Genomic DNA, 16,698 nt, shown 5'->3' with positions numbered 1-16,698 from the left:
GCCAGATTTTCCGGCCAGTAAAATCAAGTCCATTGTTATCACACCCAGTAAATCCAGGAGCAGTAACAGTTGACACATGGGAATTCTACTCTGTTCGACTCATAATCAGGGTCTTAATGTTCCAAACTCCCTTCCGACCCACCTGGTCTGTCTGCTAATCTAAAGCCTCTTCCTGCATAGCCAGGCATTTAGTAATGCACCCTTAAACATATTTTAGTGGATCCCTCTGTCAACCATGCTTCAAAAAATAACCATTGGCTAAATACAGACAGTCTACCCTAGACTACATCCTTTGGGACCAGCTCATTTATTCAGCTTTCTGTGGCAGTGTGTGGCTACACAATTATTATGTACATTTGACATCAGATGGACAGTAGGATATCATCAGATCTAACGTTCACTGAAAAGTCGGCGTTGTGTGAGACTGGGTGAAAGTCACAAGTTCAGGCTGACCGTGATGGAGAGTGGGCCGGATACAGGTAAGAGGTTAGTCCCTGAGAAAGTTGCCATCTAAAGTCCAACACAAAGAGTTCCTTTCATGGTGGGGGAAGGGCTCGAGGAGCAGGGAGAGTGTTACGGATGGTCATTGCTGTAGTGCGAAAAACAGGCTGGGCAGACGCTCATCATTGTAGGGAGAAGATCCTGTCGGGAGTCGCAGATGGTTGTTGCTGGAAATTCGCATTGGCAGTCACTGCGGGTTGTCGATGCTGCAGCGCGAAGTGCAGATCTCGCATTGCTGGTTGTAGCTGGTGGCTGCTGTACTGTGAAGATTCAGGTTCACCAGAGCTTTGCGTTGGCAGTCATTGGGGGCGGCAAGATCTTGGCAAGAACATGCCTGTTCGTGGATGAGAAAAGCCCGAAACTTTAGGATTTCTTCCTTCATTCATGGAGGAGCTCAACTGATGTCACACCAAGGGTGCGGCGGGCTCAGGCAGTTCCAGTTGCAAGTCTAGGCAGTAGGTCAGGTGGGTAGATGCAGGGAGGCCTCTGGAGCTTACTATGTTCTTGTAGCTCAGAGAAGGAGGTAAGTCAGCTGATCATTAGAGTCACTTAAGCCTGAGGAGATGGATGCAGGTCCAGTGTTCCTTCTCAGCAAGTAGAGCACGCCTCAAGCAGCAGAGTAGCAGGGCATCCTTCTTCTGTAGTATCCACAGGTCCAGGAGTGTACTGGAGAGAAAGTCTGAGGGTCCCCTTTTCAAACATCGTGCCCACTGTGAAATGGAAGAAGCTTCTGGAGTTTCCCCTACAGAGGTTTCTGGAATTTCCTGCCTCCCTGACCCAGTCCCAGTCTGTCTGGGTGTACAATAGACTAGAGTGAAGGCCTGTGTGTGTAAGCTGGGCCAGCCGCTTTGAAGAGTATGTGTGGTAGGTGACAGCTCTGCTCCCATCCAGCCAGAGATGGCCCATCCAGCCACCACCCACACCCTCTATTGTGATGTTGTCTGGGAGGAATACACCAAGGCCATCTGCCAACTACATGTAGTCATGTGACCCAGGAACAGCCTGCAGGTACCATGAGGTTAGGACAAAAAAATGCCAACCTTCTAAAAGTTAACTTTTCAGAATTGCGACTTAAAATCCGACTTTACCAGTAAAGATGATTTTAAATAACAATTCCTCATACATCAAACATGACTTTCCAACCTACTCACAATCAAAAGTTATGACTTATTCAATGTAATAAGGTATCCCAATGTTAACCTATGAAAGAGGTAGGTCTTGAAGTAGTGAAAAACGAATTTAGAAGTTTTTCACTACCAGGACATGTAAAACTAAAAAGTACCAACCAATTTTTTTAATACAATGTACCTTTTTGAGGGCTGTTTAGGGCCTACCCTAGGGTGATTTATTTGTATTAAAAGGGAGTTTTCGGCTCGGTAAATGGTTTATTTTGACAGTTTGAATTGGTGGTTTAAAACTGCATACATGCTGCAATGGCAGACCTGAGATATGTTTAAAAAGGCTAATTAAGTGGGTGGCACAACAAGTGCTGCAGGCCTAATAGCAGTATTGAATTTACAGGCCCTGGGTATAATTAGTTCCACTTTACTTGGGACTTACATGTAAATTAAATGCACTGATTGGGTGTAAGGCAACCATTGTTTAAGAAGTGAACACAGGCACTAAAGCACTGGTAAGCTGTGGTAAAGTGCACAGAATTCTAAGGCCAACATAAAGTAATTCAGAAAATCAAGAGGGGGAAGACAAAACGTTTGGGGTGAACCTGCAGAGAGGGCCAGGTCCAACAATGGATAGAATCAGATATTTTTCATTATTAAAGTGATTGTCTGGATCTCTCTGTCTTTTCTTTGCAACGTATGATGCAGGCAGTTATGGCATTGGTATTTTGTGGATTGGATTATGCCAACACTGCAACCTGGACCTGTCAGATTACCTGCTGCTAAGGCTTCAGAGATGTCAGCATTCAACAGCATGGATTCTTATATGTATAACAAAAAATAACTATATCTTCCCTGCTTTGGGATGGTCCGTTCCTCCTGTTTAAGATATCAGTGGCCTTGAAATCACTCTAAATTGGCCACCAGGCACTGCAGAGAAAGGTGCTGGGCTTTACCTCTGACAAGTAAGGACCCTACAGATTGATACATTTTGAAATCTGGTATTGGTGATAGTTACAAGAGAAAGATTCTTCAAGCAGGGTGGTTCTGCTTTTTCTGTTCAGGCGGATGTATCACAGAATAAACTAACCTTCTCTTTAAGGCTCGAAGAGGTCTACCTTACTTTCTGCATTTAAAAAAATTACATATCTGTTTTGGGTGACAGTTCAACTTCCACATTTCCAGTGATCATGGGATCACTTTGTTTATCACATGAAGAAGGCCCATATGGACACAAGCCAAGTTATACAAGCGTTCTAATATAGCGTAACAGCTTGTTTCTCTAGATTCAAATGTTTAGGTGGATTCATGTACAGGATGTTCCAGTATTTAGAGGAACAAGAGCAGGATACATTCAAATGCAGATACCTACATTCTTTTCCATTTTCATTTTAATAAACATGGTGATATGGTGAAAGCTGCAAGGAACAGCAAAGACGTACTGCCATAATGATCAGGAGGGTATAAGCAATGGTTTCATTCATAACCTGCTTCATGCCTTCCGCAAACTACTATTGTCAAATCATAAGTTTGCACATCACTAGCACAGAGCTTTACAAGTTAAGGAGGCAATAGAATCTATCTCAGAGCGGCTGACTCCGGAGCACGGGGGTCATGGTTCAATCCTTAGCGCTGGCGGCAACTCAGCTCAGCATCATGTTGTTGTGTTTTATCTAGGACCCCGATCACTTTTGTGAGCTCATGCCCCTATACGGCTATAATCAATACATATCCCTATAATGGCATAACGATCAGAGCCATATTTCAGTAACTCGTCTCTGCAGTTCATGACAGTCCATGACACAGCAGAAGCCACTTCCTTAGATTCCTAGATAGCACAGCGAGTTCTTTCGACATCTCAAACCCCCAGCAACCTGGGAAAGCCCCGCTTGCTTTGTTTTGATTAGTAATAGAACTCCTGCGAGCACTGTAAGAACGACCAGTTCTTAGTGACATCTTTATTGACGTCTTATGTCCAAAAACTTACGTCAAACTCGGCACCTTTCAGATATAAATATACCAACGTTGCCTTAAGCAAACACACGGTGGTGGTGAATACTGGAGCAGATTAGCTGTCCCCTTGCAGAGCCCAGCAGATGCGAGAAGCCCACGGACGCTGCCCCTCCTCGTTGACGCGCTGAGAAAGACGCTGTCTTTTCTCCTGCCGAGAAAATCCAGCTCCGGCGTTTCCAGCCTACCCTTGCGGGTGACTGGGATATCGGGTCCTGAGAGAAGATACCAGACCTCCTGCATTCTATTGCAGAGGTACGGTGCTGGCTAAACCCTTAGAGAGAATTCTTGAAACAAACTCTTGGCAAAACCAACTTAACTTAAACTGCTACTTACTCCCTCCCTTGTATTAGGCTTAGGTCAGGTACACTGGGGTAGGCGTAGTTAGAAGCACCAGTTGAGGTCATTAGCCAATGTATATATGAATGTATATATTTTATTCATTTTAACTATCTCATGGCTAAGAAACCATATCAATGCTTTTACAGTATTATTTCGTAATACTCCTTTTACTGTATGCACTTTTCATAATAACAAGTCTTGCAATTGTGGCAATTCATTTCTCTTGCATGAGAAGGAAGACTGCTCAATAAATAATATCTTTTATTGAAAACTCCCGTCTCTCTATTCTCTGCATCCTGGTGAAAGTAAATCTGCACAACTGACTGAGTGAAATAGCTGTCTATTGTTTCACTTGACTCTAGAGATTGACTCTTATTCTGAGGAGCAAAGTTGTCATGTTAATGCGGTTGTCGGAAGCTGAATCCCTTCTTGTCGGAGCCAGGGAAGCTGATCACTTCCTATTCAGTCAAGAAAGTTTCCAGTGACCTCTGAGCTAGCTGGCGCAAACCTAAATTAAGTCTAACATAGTCAGTAGAGACCTAGAAGACCGCAGTCCTATGTCTACACTGCTGTTTATGTTATTCCAATGCGCAGGGCCTATAGGGAAAATAGGAACTACACTACAATGTGACTCTGGGCAATAGCTCACTTAATCTGCCCGATGGCCCCCAGCGCTTTGGACCTCTTAAGGTGCGCACTTTACAAATATGTATTATTATTATTATTATTTTGATTATTATTACAGGGGAGCCAACTACATGATACGAAGTGGATACAGGATAAGTTAAAGTTCAGACATAGGCCTTCAACATGCATGCAGGTTTCAAGCTTTATGCACACTTCCACCGGTACGAGCCCACTTCCTTCAAAACTCTCATTGCCTTCAGAATTGCACCCCCATCAAAAGGTGGACACAAGTATGGAACTGGTCTAGCAAGGCCACTGGAGGATGATTCTACGACCAGGGCCTATTAGTACATAGGTCAGTTAGTAAAATTCTCTACTGAACGTAATTTGCTACCAGTATTTTGCAACTAGTTATCCACTAAGGCAATATTTGAGTGATTTTTTGTAAATATGGGCATATACTATATAACAATAAAAGAGAAGTTCAGACAAAACGGGTAAGGGGCGGCAGGTCATCCAGGTGCCAGAGCTGTGCATAATACCATATTGTCTCTTGAATGATTTGTTGATACTGATTACTCCAAGCCCATCCTGAGTCCTAGTGCATGTAGCTGGGCTTGCATGATGCACTTCTTTGGCTTTTCTCTAACTGGTTCGGCTTTGATCCTTTTTCCTCTGGTTGATTTTTGTCAGGTTCAAACCTCTCATTGTCGCCAATCCATTACTTTGGGAGGAGGGAAGGCTTTGCAAGGGACAACAGCTTTTTGGGTTATCTTGGCGCCACCTGGAGCAGAATGAAGTTATGGGTTCAGAACCACCAATTCAACTCTTTTTGTCTGTAAACACTCTTTCTCCAATTTTGGGGCTTATGGGTCTTTTTCATCTTGTGTCGCAACAGACATTTGACTCCTACATGGTTTTGTACTTCAAGTTTCCTTAAATTCCGCATGCCAGACCTTATGTCTCCTATGGTTCACTCTGCCTCTGGCACTTACCATAGGGCATTGAGATTTTGATTCTAAAGGTTGGCCACTGTGCGTCACCTAGGATCGGAGATTCCTGCATCTTGTGGTCTCCCTTTTCAAACAGTTTCCAAAAGATGTGGACAGAGAAGGGTGCTAATGGGGGTAATTTCACAAATGTCTTTGATTGGCTTAAAAGGGAATTTATTGACTCACCATGGGGGTTGTTCCTCGACTAGGTAGCATACAGGCAAGTGTCTGCAGGACTATTGAGCACTGGGTTGAAATTGGGGCATTATCTGATCTGACTTTAGAAGTTTACTTTTCCACCCTCCATCATCACCCTCCTGAACTATACACCATGCCTCTCTGGTCAACCCATTTTAACACCATATCGCCCTCTCTTATTTTACCATCTGGTATCCTCCGTATGAACACTTCCTTGGTGGGCAAACTACCATTGTGGCAGGACTTTGGGAGAATCTCCCTACCCTTTTTTTCTCACTGCCATGCTACCATACCAGCTTCCACTCTAGCTCTCACATTGCAGCCTACATTTATCACCTCCTGCCACCTGTAATTCCATCCTTTTTCCATATTCCCTTCCTTGCTGTATCTCCATCTTTCTTCCCTTCTTCCTCTTGATTCATTTGCTCTACTCTCCTTGTTTCCTTGTTTCACTTTCAATTTCTCAGTTTTCCATCTCTCCTCTGCTTTCCTTTTATCCTTACCTTGCTTCTTTCACTCTTCGTACATCCCCCTTTTCTTCCCACTTCATCGTCTGCTTTATTATTCTACATAATTCCATCTTGTTATGTTGCATATAGGTACCCCAATATCGGCTCAGGTAATGAATGCCCCTTTCATCTACATTCCCCTGATATTACACTACATCATGATTCTTAGTACTGAATGACCTTTTACCTAGTTACGGTAATGTCCAAAGATGACATGGGGTTTTCTCCGAAAAGCTTCAGCCTAATTCATTATGCATGAGGATCGTTGGAATCACAGCAGGACAGCAGGCCTATCATCACCTGCATAATAACTTTGTATAAGGGTCATTCCTTCCATCATCGTAACCCGACATGACACAGCAAGGTATATCCCCAGGGGGTACCTCATTGGGTGTATATACACCATATCTTGTGAGGCAGTCAGAGGAGAAATGAACTTCCATGCTGACACACTGATGTGAGATGCTGAGGCTACTGCACGCAGACACTCCAGCTCGCAGTGGTCTGACATCCCATGCAGGGTGTCCATCTCAAGACCCAGAGTCCCACAGTCTCTCCCTTCAGGTAATAGGGTTGACTTTATCTTAGAGGGATTCTTGGCTTTACACCCATACACAAGCTAGGTACACTCAGGTACAGCTAGTTAGGGTTGCATCGTAGGAGTACGTATTGACTACTGTCATGTATTTTGTACCCTTGCCTGTGTTCATTGTTTTAGCACGATGGTAGAAATCTACCATCATTTTACTCTGTTAGTGCTTATAATCATTTATATCTGTTACTGTCTAATGGTTGTTTCAGCACACCTATTTTAAACTAGAATTATGCATTTCAATAAATGCTAATTGAAAAACGTCCCCACTGTTTATTCTGTGTTTCTTTCTGAGACGAAGTGAGCACGAGTGACTGAGCGAAAAGTAGCACCCTTTTTCCACGATCTTGAGAGATCAGGGTTGTCATGTTCAATAGGTTCAGAAAAGGGGGTGGTGATGGACAGAGTGTCTGAATTAAGCAGACCACTCCTACCCAGTCCAAAGATCAGGGCTTGATCCATCACCGTTTTTTAGCTCACTGCACCATCCCAGCTCAGAACCTGGCTACATGCAAATTAGTCTGTCCCTGGCCCAGTGCATCATGGGAACAGGGCAGACCAAACTACCAAGCCAATTCTTATACTGGAAAGGAAACAAGCTTCCGGGGACCGGTTTCTGGCATTACAGCCGTCTTCGGCCCGGCTTGCTTGAATCCTGATGGTGCAGTGAGCAAGGGACTCATGTCTGAGCATACCCTTCCACGCTTATGGTGGACAAAACGATTCAGAAAAGGGGGTGGTGATGGACAGAGTGTCTGAATTAAGCAGACCACTCCTACCCAGTCCAAAGATCAGGGCTTGATCCATCACCGTTTTTTAGCTCACTGCACCATCCCAGCTCAGAACCTGGCTACATGCAAATTAGTCTGTCCCTGGCCCAGTGCATCATGGGAACAGGGCAGACCAAACTACCAAGCCAATTCTTATACTGGAAAGAAAACAAGCTTCCGGGGACCGGTTTCTGGCATTACAGCCGTCTTCGGCCCGGCTTGCTTGAATCCTGATGGTGCAGTGAGCAAGGGACTCATGTCTGAGCATACCCTTCCACGCTTATGGTGGACAAAACGATTCAGAAAAGGGGGTGGTGATGGACAGAGTGTCTGAATTAAGCAGACCACTCCTACCCAGTCCAAAGATCAGGAATTGATCCATCACCGTTTTTTAGCTCACTGCACCATCCCAGCTCAGAACCTGGCTACATGCAATTTAGTCTGTCCCTGGCCCAGTGCATCATGGGAACAGGGCAGACCAAACTACCAAGCCAATTCTTATACTGGAAAGGAAACAAGCTTCCGGGGACCGGTTTCTGGCATTACAGCCGTCTTCGGCCCGGCTTGCTTGAATCCTGATGGTGCAGTGAGCAAGGGACTCATGTCTGAGCATACCCTTCCACGCTTATGGTGGACAAAACGATTCAGAAAAGGGGGTGGTGATAGACAGAGTGTCTGAATTAAGCAGACCACTCCTACCCAGTCCAAAGATCAGGGCTTGATCCATCACAGTTTTTTAGCTCACTGCACCATCCCAGCTCAGAACCTGGCTACATGCAAATTAGTCTGTCCCTGGCCCAGTGCATCATGGGAACAGGGCAGACCAAACTAGCAAGCCAATTCTTATACTGGAAAGGAAACAAGCTTCCGGGGACCGGTTTCTGGCATTACAGCCGTCTTCGGCCCGGCTTGCTTGAATCCTGATGTTCAATAGGTGCCAAGAACTATTCTCTCCTTGGTAAGAGGAGTTTCTAGTGGCACTGTGAGATAGCTGGTATACAGGCTAACATACCAGGTAAGGGTGTCTAGAATCAGTCCAGACACCAATCCTAAAGTGTATGTTGTCTAAACGCGCAGATCTTATATAGGTTTATAGGAACTACATGGCATTCTCTTGTTTTCATCTTTATGCTGTTCCTTCTCTCTTTGTTCCATTTGTTTTTCATGTTGTCCCTTTCTTTCCCTCCTTCCCTTCCTCTAATCTTCCTTGTTGTTTCCCCTTACTTATGTGCTCTCATGTGGTCTAGTTTCAGAACGGGAAGGCTAAGAGTAAAGAGATTAAAAGCAATGACTTGCCCACCCGCAGGGCACGCCCAGGCTGCAGTGGTGTAGGCTGCTGGCTCTTTATATAGTGGACCAAAATGAAGTCCACTGTGTAAAGAGTCCAGGAAAACCCCAATTGGTTTACAGTTGCACAAATGATATCCCAAATGCTCTCTTTGTGGTAATGTGGGCAAGTAGTTAGGCATATCAGAGGGTAGTGCTAATCATTTGTTGTACTCACAGAGGCAATAAATGAGACACACACTGAAGAATAAATCCAATTTAGAAAAAATATGTCATTTTTCTATAAATTTTGATACCAAGAACTTTGTTATGAAGTAAGTACTTTTTTAACCACTTAACCGCAGTGCGGTGGTTTAGCGCAGTGGGCAGGCCGTAACGGCCAACGGATGTGCGCAATACTACAAAGGTAGTGTGCGTTACGGCCGTTGGCCGTCAGAAGCAGCGAAGGGGTTCAAATATTGGATTTTGCAGGTAAGTAAAAATTAAATGCGCCTTTATGCACAATGCTTTCCTATGGAGGGAAAAGGCATAGATAGCATGCAGGTATTTACGGTCGGTTTTTGGGGGTGTCCTTCGGGACTTAGGCTTGTGGGGGGCCAAGGTCCAAAGTACCACCAAGCAGTTACTCATTACCTTATCTGGAGCGTCTGAGTGCAGAGGTGCTGGCCAAGGAAATAGCTGGTGTGCTACACTGGAGAAGGAGGGGGCACCTAAATACAGGCTGGAGAAGGGGACTTGGGGACAAGTTCAGGAGCTCCCAACGGGGGGCTCGAGTCACAAGGGTCTTGAGAACAAGCAAGCACAGTTAATTTGTCAGTACCCCGGCTGGGGCACTCAGGTGCCGAATGAAAAGGTTGGCTGGACTCTTCTTTGTCCTCTCTTCTTGATCTGTGGAATCTAATTTCTTGGTGCCAGGGATGCCACCTAAATACTCAATTTAGGGACGTTATGGGGAGTGACAGGTAGCAGTCAATGGGCTACTTACCTTCAGGGCGTCTTCACCCTCTATATGACCTCTTGCTGAAGGAAGTGGGGATAAACCTGACCCAGAGAGCCTAATTTCACCAAAACTAAGATGGTGGAATTCTAAAAGCCATGTCCACTTCAGTAGCCCACCTCAGGGGTGGTACGAGCCTGAGAGGGGAACACGCCCCCTGACTAGCTAATTTTCCCACCTGTTCTGGTGCCAACCAGGCCTGAGGCAGGGGGTGGCATTTCCCCAGTCTGGGGAATCCTTGTGCTACATATCAAAGGTGGCAGGGGCTTTGAAGTCTCCTGCCTGCCTTGATATGCTTATTACTTAACCATCCTGCTTGGAGGAGGTGACAACACCTCCAGCTTGAGCAGGCATTGTTTCTGCTTTCAGAGAGCATGGGAACTCACCTGCAAGAGGTCAGAAACCTGTCTGTGGTGGCAGGCTGACCTGCACCAGTCACCCAATACACACGTTGTTGGTAGGTTTTCAGGGGGCCCCTTCTAATGTGCCCTCTGGGTGCATCTATTAATAAATCCATTACTGGAATCAATGTGGGCTTATTAATACGAGATATTTGATACCAAACATCTCTAGTTTCAGTGGAGCCATCATGTCGGTGGGCAACTCGTAAACACCGGTGTCCAGCACATGTACTCAAAACGGCTCACCTCATTTCTTGTAACATCTAAGAATCGACTTAGACATCACAGGGCATATCTGCTCATGCATATATGTCCACACATGTAGTATACTTTTTATAATACAAGGGGGACCCAACGGATAGCTAAGTACCATAGGTATAACTGAGTTTTAGAGAACAACGGTCCTTAGCTTATTTACGAATCAACACAATACAGTATAGGAACACAATGGAAAACTATACGAATTAAGATTTCCAAACCCAGCCGGGAAAGGAGTTTATTTTCTGGAGACAATGTCCAATCTTACAATATACACGAAATAGCTTGACACAAGCCTGTGCCGTACAAAAAAAGGAAAAGAAGGATAGAGTTAGGGTGAAAGGGGTGTCTTTCAGGCAAAGGAAGAGAGCAATGACAGGGTACTGTGAGCAGATCAAGAATTAATAACAGTATCGCCTGGAGTGAAGTATACACAAACACATTTACCAATATTATAAGTGTAAACCACTCATAGGTGTCGACGTTTCGATCCCTATTGCTCAACTAGATACATGGGATCATCATCAGGACTTTTTTAATAAAACATGCCTGAATGAAAAAGCCTCAGTATATCGAGGTGGAAGACCTCAAAAGGGGGGGATGGTCCTTGCATGAGGAAAGCCAACAGTGTGGCGTTACAGACGCGAGTCTAAGTAAAGACGCGTCTCTCCTGGGGCTGCTCGGACAATGCCGGATGCAGGCACTGCATCCGGCATTGTCCGAGCAGCCCCAGGAGAGACGCGTCTTTACTTAGACTCGCGTCTGTAACGCCACACTGTTGGCTTTCCTCATGCACGGCCACCTTTGCCTGCACCGTTAAAGCTACTCCCCGATCTCATTCAAAGTGGAGTAAGAGCTGCCATTCTATGCAGTCGGAAACGGACCCTGAAATTCGTCCTTTAAATTAAGCATTTTTCTTCTGGACCCCCTTAAAGACCTCCTTGACGTATATTTACGTGCACCATCGCTGCAATCTGAAGAGAAGGACCATCCCCCCCTTTTGAGGTCTTCCACCTCGATATACTGAGGCTTTTTCATTCAGGCATGTTTTATTAAAAAAGTCCTGATGATGATCCCATGTATCTAGTTGAGCAATAGGGATCGAAACGTCGACACCTATGAGTGGTTTACACTTATAATATTGGTAAATGTGTTTGTGTATACTTCACTCCAGGCGATACTGTTATTAATTCTTGATCTGCTCACAGTACCCTGTCATTGCTCTCTTCCTTTGCCTGAAAGACACCCCTTTCACCCTAACTCTATCCTTCTTTTCCTTTTTTTGTACGGCACAGGCTTGTGTCAAGCTATTTCGTGTATATTGTAAGATTGGATATTGTCTCCAGAAAATAAACTCCTTTCCCGGCTGGGTTTGGAAATCTTAATTCGTATAGTTTTCCATTGTGTTCCTATACTGTATTGTGTTGATTCGTAAATAAGCTAAGGACCGTTGTTCTCCAAAACTCACACATGTAGTATAGGCACCCTGCCTTAGGGATGTAAGGCCTGCTGTAGGGGTGACTTACCTATACTGCATGCAGTGTCTGCAGGTATGGCACACAGGAGGTGTGTCATGTCGTGTCTTCACTTTTCTCAGTACCATCACACGCATCCTGCAATGGTAGTTTGTATGTGGGGTCCCATTGGGTGGCTGGCACACTTCATGCTGCAGACTTTAGGCACCCTCTTTAGACTCCTTGCCCTATATACCAGGGGTACCATTTACTTGGGACTTACAAGGGGTCCTAAAGGTATTGGAAATTGAGGGAACAATTGTACAGTTTTGGGGAAAGAGATATGGCATTGGGGACCTATATAACAGTATTCCAGACACTTCTGTCAAAATTGCATCGGATACCAGACATAAAGAGGGTGTGACCATGTCAAAAAGGGGAACTTACCTACAATCGCAGTCAGATTAAAATCGGATTGCACCCACAGGAGGGTGTGAAGAGCCTTGGTGCCCTACAATAAGTGCCGGTAATACCCACAGGTAACCACAGGCACAAATTAAGCAACCGCCTCTCCAATTCATATGATATGTCTGGGACAGTACTTAATCTGAGTTGGTGGTTGCCGGCCGGGGCAACCAACACTCATTTTGGGGCCAAGCACTTATTTTTCCTGCATCAGACATTTACAGAGAGCAAGAGAGAGAAACACAAACAAAGTAGAACGACAGAAGAAGAGAAATATGGAAACCATCAGAAAGGGAGAAAGCAGGAACATGCAAGAGTGAAATAAAAGGGCAAGGGTTACTAGAAGTGGATTAAAGAGGCATTAGGTGGATTAAAGAAGGTGCAGCCTTGGTAATCGTTGCACCAGCATTTATTAGTACTGGACAAGCGCCTCTGACCACAGCTTTGAGCATCGACACTCATTCTTTTACAAATTAGGAACAGTGTTTCTCTATGTCTTCCTCTGCTGTGTTGTTTCTGACTGTGGAGGACCTAGGAGAAGGGTTTGAACTCACAGGGCCCTAAGATTTAGGCGGGGAGTACATGCCTGCTTTTGTGTACCAGCCCAAGACCAGAAGTGTTAGCACCAAAACAGAAGGGGCGAACACAGGATCCAACATGCTTTGACAACCACTTCATTTCACAAGGAAGACGTCCATGAAAGAACACTGTATATTCTTTCTGAAGCACATGTTGGTGTGAGTTTTGTTTAAACGCTATATGTCTTTAAACATCTGGTTTATTGAGTTTCCTGGTATTCACTGCATAATGCAGCACAACACGTGCACAGTGTGCAAATGTGTCATTATACAACGTGAAAGCCAAGAGCAGTATGCATGAGTTCATAAGATATTTGAGGTGACTAACCTTATAAAATATGCACTGTGTTCTGTCATAACCCCTTCCTTAATCTAATTACTGGATTCCAAAATCTGGACTACGTTTAGTCTTCAATATTCTCAATGGACATCTAGTTCATTAACCTCCCCAACTTTGTTTCTATCGAAAACTTAAACCTCTGAGAAACTAACCCAAATAGACTCTCAACATGAAGCTAATGATGTCAACATTTTTTATAAATATGTTGAATTGATTTCCCTGGATGTTCAGTAGTTAGAATAATTTGTATTGAGGACATGTGAACTTATTTTTGAGAATGTTGCTACTACGAAAGCACAGATTTTAAAATCTGAGGTTAAATAAAACGGAGTTTTCATTTTTCATGCATAGTTTAGTGGGTTCAGTAGACCATTTGAGACACCAAGGTGAATGAACAGATTGTAATAATTATGTGAGTATTTACAGACCACAGAATAGTTTATGTATTTAAAATGGTCGCACTTGCTAACACGTGCATCAGTGTACTACAGGTGTGTAGCTTGGCTTTAACAACCTGTCCTTCCTTTCTTATCTTCCACTGCACTGTAGAACTTGCAGTTGCATACTTCACAGCTCATCTGTAACATCACACCAGAAGGTGTCAATCGGTCATATTGTTCTATCACAATGCATTATGGTAGTTGGAGTTGTTCATGTGGTGATATATCCGTTCACATTTTGTTTGAAAACAAATCCTAATATAAATTCTCTGGTACCAGTCCTGGCCTTTGGAACTCACCTCCGCCTTCCCTCAGAACTCAACCTTATCTGCCAACCCTCAGGAAATTACTAAATCCCACATTTACCTCAACTATACAGTCACAATCTACCTCCGGATAATTCCACCCCTTCCATTGTCGCACGTGTTACTTTTTTACGTCATCCAGATTTCTTCGATTGCAATTTTATCCATCTGGTTATTTATAAAGCACACTTTCTTAAGTATAGTGGTGCTATAGCAAATCATAAATGAATACAGTGAATATTTTTAATTATGTCTTTGACTGCTCATTATTGGGAAATTCACAAAACCATTCTTCAATTCAATTTGATCTTTATTCGGATATGAGTAAATGCAGAAAAGCACAGATCAAATAGCAGCAGAGAAATACATTAAACAATAGAGATGAAATAGCAGCCTGAAATGCATTGAACTGTTAATAATCAATCAGATAAATGACAGTCCCGCTACATAATACAGTTCCAAAAGATAAAATTACACATAAATGCCATCTCAAAAAGTGTTATATTTAACAGTTTGGGGCGGCAATCCTGATGTTTTAACCATGAACATAAATTTGCAAATTAGTACACTTAATTGAGACAGCCTTCAGTGGGTGCCCATTGGCATAAACCTGGATATAAACAACTGTTGCAGGTCTCCATGAATACTGTTGCAAACCTAAGTGAGATCAAACAAAATTGTAAATCTGCACCCAAGAAACAGTGCAAACTTACACTTGCAGATCTACTAACTTCTTTTGAGCATAAAGCCCATAGGCTTCTTTCCTAATTACATCATAGGCAGCACATGACTATTTATGGTATGGCATGATCACCCACCTTGGATTGCTTTGCACCACTGCCCAATCAATTTACTTTGAAACCACAAAGAAAATGCAGAGGCTCCCTATTAGACCCTTGCTCTGAAGCAGTCTTCAAAACACTTGTGTCCATTCTACAAAGGTCAAGTAACTTCTCCTTGCAGTCAGGATCTATTGGAAAGCCATTGACAGAGGCCATTATTACACCCCTTTTTAGGTTTCGCTGGGGGGCGGAGCCGTTAGGCTCCTCCTCCAGAGAAATCTATTGAGTACAGTAAGGCACTATGGAACACGCCCCCCGTCCCATTGGCTAGCTCCATAAATGGAGCCTAGCCATTGGACAAGGGGCCTGTCCATCAATGCCGGACCAGACACGGGGCGTTCCCGAGATTCTTTGGCTTTTGCCGACGTCACGCGACGCCGGGAACGCCCCCGAGTCTGGTCCGGCCCGGCCGTGATTGCTGCTGTCCTGGGCATGTTTTTCCCCGGCACGTTTCCCGCCTCCCTCCCGCCGTTCGTGTTCTCTCCCGCCCCCCTCCCCCCTCACGCCCCCTGTGTCCTCTCCCGCCCCCTCCCGCCGTCCGTTCCTCTCCCGCCCCCCCCCTGTCCTCGTAGGCCTCCCTCCCGCCGTTCGTGTTCACGTTCGTGAGTAAACGCACCCACTGTCAATTGGACGTGGAAGGGACCCCGCCGGCCGCTTCTGATAGCCTGCCCTCTCTTGTTTTGCCAATTATTCCTCCATGCCATTGATGAGAATTTTTTTTATGTTTTTCTTCTAAACAAAAAAGTGCCCAGTGCTGGTGCCGCCGGAGAGCGCTTTCTTCTCGCGCTCCAAGCGCAGAGCTTGAAACGCGTCTTTAAAGTCGACGCCCGGGTCTGTGGTGTCGGAGGTGAGCCCGGAACAGCAGGGGTGTTTTTGAACCGGTGCTGTGCGCTCCACCCAGGTGCCCTGTTACCACCGCCAGGCTTTCATCCGGCAACTAATCTAACGTTTATGACTGTGAGTGAAGATGCGGCGGTACAGAAAGGCGCTGCCATGTCGCCTCCCTCCCGCCGTTCGTGTTCTCTCCCGCCCCTCTCCCCCCTCCCCCCTCACGCCCCCTGTGTCTTCTCCCGCCCCCTCCCGCCGTCCGTTCCTCTCCCGCCCCCCCCCCTGTCCTCGTAGGCCTCCCTCCCGCCGTTCGTGTTCGTGAGTAAACGCACCCACTGTCAATTGGACGTGGAAGGGACCCCGCCGGCCGCTTCTGATAGCCTGCCCTCTCTTGTTTTGCCAATTATTCCTCCATGCCATTGATGAGAATTTTTTTTATGTTTTTCTTCTAAACAAAAAAGTGCCCAGTGCTGGTGCCGCCAGAGAGCGCTTTCTTCTCGCGCTCCAAGCGCAGAGCTTGAAACGCGTCTTTAAAGTCGACGCCCGGGTCTGTGGTGTCGGAGGTGAGCCCGGAACAGCAGGGGTGTTTTTGAACCGGTGCTGTGCGCTCCACCCAGGTGCCCTGTTACCACCGCCAGGCTTTCATCCGGCAACTAATCTAACGTTTATGACTGTGAGTGAAGATGCGGCGGTACAGAAAGGCGCTGCCATGTCGATTTAACATCAACTGCCCCGCTGCCCTTCTGATAACTCGCCTCCCTATTGTAGTATTGATAACTTCATGTCAGTATTTTTTTTTTTTAAATCAAATGTTTATTTTTCGTTCCATTGGAGATATCGTTCT

The 16,698-nt window shown here is 45.1% G+C and overlaps 1 protein-coding gene across 1 annotated transcript in view; it reads right to left on the bottom strand.

Moving 5' to 3' along the window:
* TMEM156 (transmembrane protein 156) overlaps positions 1–16,698 on the bottom strand; it is a 189,686-nt gene that overhangs the window by 131,605 nt on the left and 41,383 nt on the right. The window lies entirely within an intron of this gene.

The sequence above is a fragment of the Lissotriton vulgaris genome, chromosome 3_2 (genome assembly GCF_964263255.1).
Source record: "Lissotriton vulgaris chromosome 3_2, aLisVul1.2, whole genome shotgun sequence".
NCBI classification, from domain to species: domain Eukaryota; kingdom Metazoa; phylum Chordata; class Amphibia; order Caudata; family Salamandridae; genus Lissotriton; species Lissotriton vulgaris.
The sequence above is the reverse complement of the archived record's forward strand: the minus strand, read 5'-3'. Positions and strand labels throughout refer to the sequence as shown.